Source organism: Natrix helvetica (genome assembly GCF_964273705.1).
Source record: "Natrix helvetica genome assembly, chromosome: 1".
In the NCBI taxonomy this organism is placed as follows: domain Eukaryota; kingdom Metazoa; phylum Chordata; class Lepidosauria; order Squamata; family Natricidae; genus Natrix; species Natrix helvetica.
The window spans coordinates 125,593,573-125,605,306 of NC_138548.1; positions in this window are offsets into that span (position 1 = coordinate 125,593,573).

The following is an 11,734-nucleotide window of genomic DNA, read 5'->3' on the forward strand; positions in this document are numbered from 1 at the left end:
CTGTGGTTGTTAAGCGAATTGCCATGTTCATTAGGCAGGAGACATCACTGTGCCATGACTTGCAACCTAGCTTTTCCTGCCAGTTTCCACAATGACTTTGCTTGTTGGAAGCCAGCTGGAAAGGCTGCAAGTGGCAAATATGTGACTGCAGAATACTGCAATTGTTGTAAATGCACAAGGTTGCCAAGCATCCCAATGAAGGTCATGTGACTGTGGAGATGCTGCAACGGGCATAATGTAAGAACCATTTGTAAATCACTCTTTTTCAGCAATGCTGTAACTTTGAGCAGTCACTCAGTGAATGGTCTTAAGTGAGGAGTACCCATAATGATTCCTTCAAGTTGTCAAAACATTATCTTGAGATTTTTTAAAAAAAAGCATCTTTGGTAAAATATTCATCTTAATTACAGAAATTCTACCCAATAGTGATAAATGCAATTTATCCAATCTTTGTAAATCCTGTTTAATATCCCCCCAAAGAGGGACATAGTTATTTTGAAACAGTTTTATATTTGCATTTGGCAAACATGGCATCTTTTTCTCAACCCTAAAACCCGACTTTTTATTCACTATATCGTTATCCTGAGAAGACATATTCTTGGTCAGCATTGTTGTTTTCTGTTTATCTATTTGGAAACCTGCCAATGCCCCAAACTCATTCCATTTCCTCATCAAGTATTCTATATTATTTTTTGGATCCTGTAAAATTATAACCAGATCGTCAGCGAAGGCATAATCTTGACATTTTTACTGACAACTCTGCAAAGAAGGTCAACGTCATCATCTCTATATTACAAACTTCCTGCATTTATCAACTATCTCACATTTTCCTGAGAGGCACGTGAAGCCACTATGGTTTATAACCCACAATTTGTTTCTGTGTAAGATTCATATACTATTTCATCCCAGATGTTCTGAAAATTCTACAAAATCAAAACACAGGGAATAATAAAATAAAAAGTAAAACAATAAGAAATAATAATGTTACGGATCTTCCATCTTGCTGTTTAATCACCAAAGATTTTCAGGAAGAAACAGATTTAACTATTCTCTGGAAAATCGTAAGAGTTGGGCCATTTGTGTCTAGGAGGATAACCTGTTTTAAAGGGTGGGGGGGCATATAATCACTGAGAATCGCTGCTTCCATGCTGCCTCCCATTATAAACACTGGCATTCCTCTAGGAAGGAAGGATAAAATTTAGTTAGAATACCCAGACTCTGGGCTCTGATACCCAGACATCTTTATTGATAATACTTATAAAGTACCTTATATATATATACCTTAACTTTATGGCATTGCATTAAAGAAAGAAAAGCAACTAAGGCATGTTTCACAAAGCAAAGTCATAATCAACAGTTGATTAGCATGATGCTTGAATCTCTAACCCACTCTTTCTCAACTCTGGCAACTTTAAGACATGTGGACTTCATGCTGGCTAGGGAATTCTTGGAGTTAAAGTCCACACATCTTACAGGTGCCAAGGTTGAGAAATACCTATCTAACCATTCGGTCCCCAGAAGACAGATGATGCAACTGGTTTGTACTGATTTGCCCTGCCATTCTAGCTCTGAAACTAGGATTTCAAAACCAATGCTTTTCTCCTCTCAGGAATTCCATATCCCAGGGGTGTCCAAACTTGGCAACTTTAAGACTTGTGGACTTCAACTCCCAGAATTCCCCAGTCAGCTGGGAGTTGAAGTCCACAAGTCTTAAAGTTGCCAAGTTTGGACACCCCTGCCATATCCCTTTGCTATGATGACATCAGACAGATGAAATTTTTTTGAATTAACCAGAGCTATGAAGTTTCCTTCTCCATTGTCTGGGCACTGCACTTTCGCCATTATCTATCCATACATACAGTATTATTCAAATGTATTAGTTAACATGTTCAGAAGAGTTCATTCGCACCAGGCAGTCATGAATCTTAAACCCCAGTCTTACAAGCATTACATTTAGTGATTGATCAATTGGGATAAATGAATCATTAACCTCCCCACCCCACCCACCCCCAAAAAGCAGAAGGGTGTGTAATTCAAAAGGACCAGCATATTCAGACGCATGAATAAATGAAAGAACGAAGAGGGTAGAACAGTTTTTCAAACTGCATGTGATTTCTTGAAGCTGGAAGGTTGCTGGAAAGGAAGGGTTAAGTTAAATGTTGGTTTAACAAAACCTCCATCTGTGAAGCTTTTGGTTCTCAAGAGGCAGTGGAGAACCCTTCCATCCCAAGCTGGGCAAGCATCTGTGATTTGATATCACAAGAGATAAGTTAGAAAATGGTGTCTTCCTTCCTAGTGATTTTAAATTCAGATCACTTCTGCTTCCCTCCCTGCATCTCGGGAAAGTAAATCCTTAGTCCCCATCCATGACACATGAAAGGAAGGGCTACTGGAGCCAAAGCCCTCCACCTTCCCACCTCCTGCTCCTGGCACCCCTGTGTCTGTTTCGCAAGGGGGGGGGCACCTGCTCAGTCAGCCCCTGTAATTTCATTTGCGCTTGTCCCTTCCCATTAGCACAGCTGTCTGCCACTAGAGAAGGGAAAATTGATGCTAAACGGGATATCAATTTATCATGGAGTCTGTCACTTGCCGCGTAGCTCTGCCAGGAGAGCAATGGGACACTGCTGCGCCAGCCAAGCAGCACCTGTAATTAACAGCCTGCCAGAATTTCCCTCTTCTAATGTGCACACTAGCAGGAAGACCCTCCAGATAAAATGTTGGAAAATCCAAATAAATAGGGTGCTTACTAAGGGTTGTCATTGATGCTTATCAGCTAAATCGGAGATGGACCTGTTGTAGAAGCCTAATAATAAGGGTGGCAAGTCAGTAAAAAAGCACAGGTCACAGAAGTGGTGGCTGGTCTGCACACCACAACTATTTCTCCTGCGCTTCTTGCAACCCTTCCCTATGTCATCCTCCATGGTGTTAACTAGTCACAGCAGGTGGCAGCACATAGCTGAATTAGTCCAATCTTCATACAGCTATGCAGAGCCAGGCCTGGTAAGAAGTTTGAATGGAAGACAATCTGGACAGGCCAGATCTCAACTGGGAAGCCAACAAGCTGTATCAGGAGAAAGCAATGGCAAACCTCTTAGATACAATTGCCCCCAAAACTACATGTATAAACTACATGGATGGTATGTCCCTATAGAAAATCAGATTAAACATGTTATCTTTAATGCCACCCAGCATTCAATCCTTCCTGCCTTAGTAGATGTCCCCCATTCCCTACTTCCTAAAAAAAATATTATAATAATTTTTCAGAGAGTGCAGGATAGATTCGTATTTCCTACATATGAAATACTATGAGTGCTTATTCTGTCAGGAGACAGATTAGTTTAGCAAGAGCCAAGCAGAGTTCCATGCAATGGTTCTGTTCTGATGCAGATTTAATTATGATAAAATTTGCAAGTGGTCAGCTGTATAATTTTTAATATTAGAAGTTGCAAACTGAGCAGAATAACAGCCAGAAAAAAATAACAACACTTAGCCCGCTGTTCAATCTTAAAATATGCCCATATGGGAGCATCTTCATATTATTATTTAATACTTCAAATTAAGAGAAATATAAATTACAGAAAGTCTGTTTTCTTCACACCTCCTCTCCTTTTTGGTTTAATTTTCAGCATTGTCAAACATGAGTGACAATGAAGCAGGGATTTTAGAAGCAATGAACAGAGGGACATCTGCCAGCTTTAGATGTTCAGATGTCGGCACGCTTTCATCTTGGCACAGATCTGGAACAGCTAGTTTTGCATTTCCGTTGCTCTGGCCCTTGATCTCTCCTTGCAACCTCTAGGCTGGTACAGAGTGTTCATAAAATTCACATACTCAGTGGTGCATATCAGTTGGCTTTGACCAAAAGACATGAAAAAGTTGGAAATTGGGAACTCGGATCTGGAGCCAAGGCTAATAGCTTTGATTATTACTCGATTCTTATACCACCTTTTAAAAATATATAACTTGAGGTCAGAAGTCAGAATAACAGAGTTGGAAGGGACCTTGGAAGTAGTCCAACCTCCTGCTCAAGCAGGAGACCCCGTGCCATTCCAGACAAGTGGCTGTCCAATCTCTTCTTAAAAGCCTCCAGTGATGGTGCACCCACAACTTCTGAAGGCAAGACGTTCCAATAGTTAATCGTCTCACTGTTCGGAAATTTCTCCGTAGTTCTAGGTTGCTTTTCTCTTTGATTAGTTTCCATTCATCTTTTCTTGTCTTGTCTTCATGCCTACTTTGGAGAATAGGTTTATTCGGCTTCTCCGTGGCAGCCCTTCAGGTGGTAGTGAACCATGCCTAATACTCCTATCCCCCCCCCCCAAAAAAAAACAAACCTGTGAGGTGTTAGGTGACCTAAGTGAGAGTGACTGGCCCAAAGTCACTCAGCCAGCTGTCATGTTAAGGGAGGTCCAGTTCCGAAGTGAGTTGCTCCTGGTTTTACTACCAGTTTGCTTCGCTTGTGCAGTTCAATGTAAATTGTTCTTCGCGCATGCGCAGAACAATTTACAGTAAACTGTGCATGCACTCACACTACTAAACAACATGCCGGCAATGGTAGCAGCGACCAGGGAACCAGTTCAGGAGCGTGGCCAACCTGGGTCGCTGTCGGTCCTGTGACCCAGGCCAAAATACCACTCAGTTTGGCCGAATTGGGCCGAACCAGGAGCAACCCACCTCTGGTCCAGATCTTAGTTTCTCCTGGTTTCTAGGCCAACATCTTCACCACTATACCATACTGGCTTTCTTTACAACAAAGTGGCTTTACTTTACAAGAGGCATTGCATTCCTGGTAAGTTTAAGGCAGCCAGATTGACATTTCAGAAAAGATGCGGTACAGCGGTTTTCTTTATGGGTAGCCCTCGACTTATCACCATTTATTTAGGGACTGCTGAAAGTTAGAGCAGCACTGAAAAAAAGTGACTTATCACTTTGTCTCACACCTACAAGTGTCGCAGCATCCCCACAGTCAGTGATCAAAGTTCAGACACTTGGCAATCGGCATGTATTTACACTGTTTGCAGCATCCTGGGGTCATGTGATCACCATTTGTGACCTTCCCAGCTGGCTTCTGACAACCCAAGTCAATGGAGGAAACTGGATTGGCTTAACTACCATGAAATTTATTTAACAACATCAGTGAATAACTTAACTGTGGCAAGAAAGTCATAAAATTGGGCACAACTCACTGAACAACCTTGCTTAGGAATGGAAATTCTGGTCCAATTGTGGTCATACCTCAAGGACTACCTGTATTTAAATTAGTGTTTTTTTTCCAACTTGGCAACTTTAAGAGGTATGGACTTGGTGGCTAGGGAACTCTGGGAATTGAAGTTCACACCACTTAAAGTTTCCAAATTTTAAAAACATTGTTTTAATGGAATGCTTTAGCTTACAATATTTGAAAATTAAAGAGTTCTGGGCATTAAATTCTAACAAGCGGCCCTGACTTGAAATAAGGGGCCTCCCCTTCTGCTAGGGACGTTTGGAAATAAGGGAGAGGTATTAAGTGTAGTCCCCTGACAAAGGCCCAGGGAGTGGAGGGTTACTGGCATTTTTCTAGGCTTAAGACATAACAGGGCTAAAATATGAGGAAGGTGTCAATTATTGGAGAAAGAAATAGAGGAAAAGATTATTTTCTCCTCTGTCCAGATCTGGTTCATCCCTCTGTCTCTCTCCCTCCCTTTCCTGCCCGGCCATTGGCCTCCTCCATGCACTTTCCTCCGAGCAGCGAGGTTGTAACTCATGGGGCTGACACCAACCTGTGAGTAACGAGCTGGGAGCCCGAGTCACAAGGGTGAGTTACAGCTTCTGCCTGCGTACAGGGGGACATCAATCGCGGATGATGCACGGATAGAAATGTAACCATAAACGCTGCAGGGAAGGAACTGCGGGGCAGGAAATAAATCGTGGGCAGGCAAGAGTAACGAAAGGGGGGACTCCCGACACAACCTGCTCTTCCTCGTGCCACATCCCAGCAGTGGATGCTTTGCACGGGGCAGGGGTTGGAGAAACTCTGACTTCCGAAATAATGTCTCATTCTCAGAGAACGCCTTTGATCAGACATCTTTCAACTTCACAGATTCTGAGAGAGAGGGGGGGGGGAGGGAGGGAGGGAGAGTGCGTTACTTTTCCACAGAAGAATATGCATACATGCCTATAAATCACGACAGAGGAAAAGATCCTTCTCTGTCCACAAAGCCCACCCTGGTCATAATTAAGTGAGTAAAAGGATCAGCCAGACAAAATGGAACACGGAGTGGCCAATGGAGCAAAACTAAGGATCATTAGATTTTAATGAGCAAAGATTGACAAATAAGGAATATGGGTACCTATGCACATTTATTTACAGAAATATAAAAGGATATAGACCCTAGGATACAATATGTTTATGCCAGCATCCCACCCACCCACCCACCCACCCTCCAAGAATATATGACTGTAACTCTAACAATCTACCACTAGCAAGAACACCAGCTTTGCTGACAGGAATAGTGGGATTTGTGCTCCTCCCTCATCTGTAAAATGCCTGGTTGGGCTGTTAATGAGTTGTTCTCCAGGAAAATAAAAAAGTGAGGCAAAAACACACTGTTTCCATTGACTGGGAGCATTACATGAATTCGTTATCATTAGGCAAAGGGTATTATACAAGTAGTCCTCTCTTAATGGCCACACTTGGGACCAAACACTGTCGCTATGTGATGCAGTTGTTAAGTGAGACATACGTGACTACAACTTGTGATTTTACTGCCAGATTCTCCTTTGACTCTACTTGTCAGAAGCTGGCTGCGAAGTGTGTAAATGGCCATCACATAGTGACCACAGGGCCTAGCAACTGTTGTAAACGCCTGCCAGTTGCGAGGTACATAATCATATGTCAATCATATGACCAGCATGTTATGTACAAGAACTAGTCATAAAATTACATTTTCAGCACTGTCTGCTTCAAACAGTTGCTAAAGAGGGCAGTCTTTAAGTGAGGACTAATGAATATATCATGGATGATTAAAATATAATTACGGCTATTGGTACTTATAAATTCAGTTCCCAAACCGCTATTTTCAAGAATTCCCACAAACAATCCAATCGTTCCACTACAATTTGTGGTAGCAAATTTGCAATATGAAACTAGACCTCTCGCTTGATGGGTGTTTTTTTTAAAAAAAAAAAAAAGTTTTATTGGTTTTCACTTGTTGGGTGTTGAGCCCCTATCTCTGCCACTACAAAGAAAAAATGGCTTCTCAGCTTAACACTGTATAAAATCATTAGCCATTTCTATTTCTCCTTTTTCAAGGTTGAGGTCTCTGTCTCAAGGGAAACAGGAGATTTTTACGTATAGCAACTAAGAGAGCACTTGTTTCCGAAGAATTTCTATAATCTACATCAAGAGTGAGCAACCTACGGCCCCGAACAGTATAAGAAAACTACAGGAGTAAGCATTAGGTTTAATTCACTTGAAAATCAAAGAAAAATCCTTCTCTTCACCTATGGAAAAAAATGGCATGCACACACACACACACACACACACACACACACACCCCATCCAATCTTGTCTCTGTGTGTGATGAAGCCCTGTCTATTCTGAATCAAAATGTTGACTGTAGTCTCTGGATACCAAAATATGTATATTAAGCAGAGCACATTTTAAGGATGAATTAAATTAAGGCCACAGCAGAAGGCTTGCTTACCACAGCATAATTTTTTTTTAAAAAAAGCCAGCACTTTCACTAGGAACACAGAAAGGATTTGTGAGAACAAATCTTTATGTGATAATGTGGCCATTGTACCTCAGGGCCATTATGCAGGCAATTCAAAGGTTACTGATTACACCGATTCTGGATTGGGCTGTTCCCGTTTTTGACGGAATTGTCCAAGGAGCAGCCACCTGCAAAGAAAAATCAGCATGATCACCATGAAGGACCTTCTTACACTTCCTATGAGAATTATATTTTTCTGGAACAGTATACTGTAAAATGCAGTGGTACCAGCCGATAGGAAGGCGCTGGGAAGCCCCTTTGCCATTTGAGGGATTAAAAAGATCTTCACGTTTCTCAATCAATTGCAACTGGAACTCTAGTTCCCACCGAGAGACACTTCTCTCTTTTCTCTCTCTCATTTGAAGAATTTGTGAACTGGACTTCCTAAATTCTTTTCAGATCCTTTCACCAAACTGGTTAATTGTACATGTTCAAGGAGTTTAAGATGAGGAATATTCAAACATTTATTTTTAGTCAGCTTTTCTTTTAATGGCTACAAGACCTGAATTCTGATATGCTTTTTGGGTGGAATTCCCTTTCCTCTGTAGCTTCCCAGATATCCCTGTTTTCAGGACCAGATTAATACTCTCCCAAGCTTTCTTACATCTTAGTCGTACTGCTTTTACATTCCTTGTGCTATTGTTTGCTGAAGGTGTTTCATTCTGTTTTTTATTCTAGTGCTTTTATCTGATTTAGATTCTATATTTATGTGCTATATTTATTATTTTTATACTTCATTTTTTATTTGCGAACTGCCCACATAATATTTTTACTTTATTTACAACATTTCTGTACTTGTGCGGATGTGATACCAACTGCTGTATAACAATTTGCTTTCATTTATATTTTTTGCAGTTTCAAGTAGTAAAAAGCTTTCTTTAGTCCGTCCCTTTACAAGCTGGTTATATTCTATAAAAAAAAACCCATTAAAATCACTGCATATAGAAAGTTAGATCGAGAGAGAAAAATATTAGCTTTCTCTCAGAAGTTTTTCCTCCTTTTGTGAGATACATTCAGATAAGCATATGTACCTGGAGAGAGAGAAACAATCTACATTTGAAATGGCTCAGGTTTTTTTTCCTTAGTTTGTAAACCAGATGACATTCTTCCTATCAAGGTTTTTCTTGCTGCACAAAATTCACTTTGTTCATTTGGACTTTCCCCTTTTTCCCAGTCCAAGACATTTGTTATAATTACTTAAAACCTCTTATTGTAAAAAAAAAAATGTTATACATTTGTGGTCCCAGAACATTATCTACAAGCATCATTCCATCCTCACCTTTATGATAACATTATATTTTTCTTTTTGATTAGACAGAATCTACATTTATGGTTGACTGGAAACCCCTTATAGACTTTTTCATGACACAGAAAAAAAATGCACGTAAGACTTGTGGTTTTGATGATTAGGGAAAAAAGGATAATAGAAAAAAAAGATCTGCTTTTGTAATCATAATATAAGAGATAACCTTGTAATCATACTTGTATTTGCTACAAGGAAAATCAGAAGCGTCTTATTTCTATTTCTTTTTATCCTTTCTTTCCGCACTTTCTTTTTTCCTACTCTCTTTCTTTGTTCTCTTAATTCTGTATTAGTTTGTGCTAGTTTTTAATGTTCTCTTTAAAATGTCTGATAAAATTTATATAAAAACACAATAACATTTTATTTCTGAACCGGCTATGAATATCCTTAAATTTTGCTGTTTTGTTCAACTGCTTGCCTGTCATAGCTATGGTTCTTAGCCAACATCATCCAAGAAACTTCTTCTTCAGTTCATGAGAAGCGACACGTCTTCAAAGAGAAATAAAACCCAGTTGCTTTTTGATAAAGCCCTTTTGGGACACTGTAAGGTTTAGTCCTTACAGTCCTAGAAAGGCTTTGGGCCAGTCACTCTCAATCACCCAGCCAACGTCACAGGACTGCTGTGGAGCAAAAGCAGAGAAGGAAGGAGTATTTTGCATGTTTTTGTCTGGGGCTACTTGCAAAGTAATAAAGGCAAGATAGAAATCTAATAAATAAATAAATAAAAATATTACGACAGAGCAGAGTGTGTATTTGTGAATACCAGAGAAATGTATTGGTTCAAATTTAGTAGGTGTTAACTGCCCAATCTCTAGTTCAGTTAGGCACGTTTGCCCACCGTCTGGAAGTGCTGGTAATGGAATGGGCCAGTAATTGACTGTATTCTCCCAATGAAGCAGTATCATTTTTATGTAAATATGACATTTTCCCTGATGCTCTTGAATGTGCACAAAAAAGAAAAGAAAATTTAATCGAGTCGCATCATGTCTGCCGCAGGCCAAAGCCGCCTTTTCTCCGTCTCTGCTGCTGTGTGGTTTTAAAAGCTTGGCTAATAGACCCCATCCACCCCCATCAGCAGGAAAGCATCTTGCAGACCATGCTCAAGTACAGCCTAAGCTATCCAGAGCACAGTGAGACCTAGATGATGTCCTATCAAAGAGTATTAAAGCAGGCTTCCGAGAATCAAATAATCCCTATTTCTGATATTTGGGGTGCGTGGGGTGTCAGGGAGGGACAACACCTTTGATGGGGGAACATTCTTTTTAGAGCAGTTCACTCACTTTCGGACCCCACCTGGCACTCAGCTCATGATATGTGGCTATTCACAGCCCAGACAACCACGCTGACTAACAACTTTCTGCCTGCCACTCCATAAAAGGACCTCCTGGATGCAACCCCACTCTAAGCATCTCGTTGACAATGTGGCTGTCAGGAGAAAAGACAAGCAGCATGACAGAGTGACCAAGGCTATGCGTGTGTGGGTGACTATTGGACTGTAGGCTCATTGTCATGTACTGAGGATGTAATAGCTGCCAGCTGATGAAAGGTTGTAAACTGTAATCTGTAAGCTGATGAAATGTAATGTGAGGCTGATGCAATGAGGCTGATTTATTGCAGCTAGGCCCTAGAGTATAACCCTTTTAAAACTCTGATTGGAGGTCCACACAAGTCTATAGATATAGGTAGCCAATAGAGGGAGTTTCTCTCTCTCTCTCTCTCTCTCTCTCTCTCTCTCTCTCTCTCTCTTTCTCTCTCTCTCTCTCTCATTGTGTATCTCATTTACTCTCCTTGTGTCCGAGCTGAGTGATAAGGTAATTTATCCCCATGTATACGTTTGCATATTTCTGTATATAAACCACTGTTAATTGTCTGAAGGCTTGGTGTGCTGTGTATTTGCTTCTGGGTCTATCTCATAATATTAGTCACGCTGCCAAAACTCTGACTCATGATTCAAATATGAACCTTCATCAGACCTAAATAGTGACCCCAATGAAGTAAGATCTGAAAAGCATCAATACGGTAAGGCTAAAGGACCACAGTTTGGCTACATCACTGGCTGAAGACTTAGAAACCAAACTTGCTACCTACATCTTGCTGACAATACTGAGGACAAGTGGGAACGTTGGTGCCTATCCATCTGCATTGAAGATGCTAGGACCTTTTACCTGCAAGCAGCATGACTGATTTGATGAGAATGAGGAGGAGATACAGGCTTTATTTCTTGAGAAGCATTATCTTCTTTGTGTCCATCAGGACTACATCATCATCAACTGCCAAGAAAAATGCCTTTACTAGTGCTTTCAGGACAGTCCAGAATAAACTGTATAAAATGTGTGATGCCTGGCTGAGTGCCAAGGCAGATGAAATACAAGGATATGTTGGGAGAAACTACTTGAAATGATTATATGAAGCTGTTAACACCCTCTAAGGAACTCAATCTCTTGGAAGTTTCTCCTTCCAAATACAGATAGAACATAGAATAAATGGGGAACTCATCAAATTTGCAGATGATACCAAGCTGGCAGGAATAGCCAACACTCCAGAAGATAGGCTTAAGATACAGAAGGATCTTGACAAACTTGAACATTGGGCACTATCTAATAAAATGAAATTCAATGGTGAAAAGAGTAAGGTTCTACATTTAGGCAACAAAAACGGAATGCACAGGTACAGTATAGGT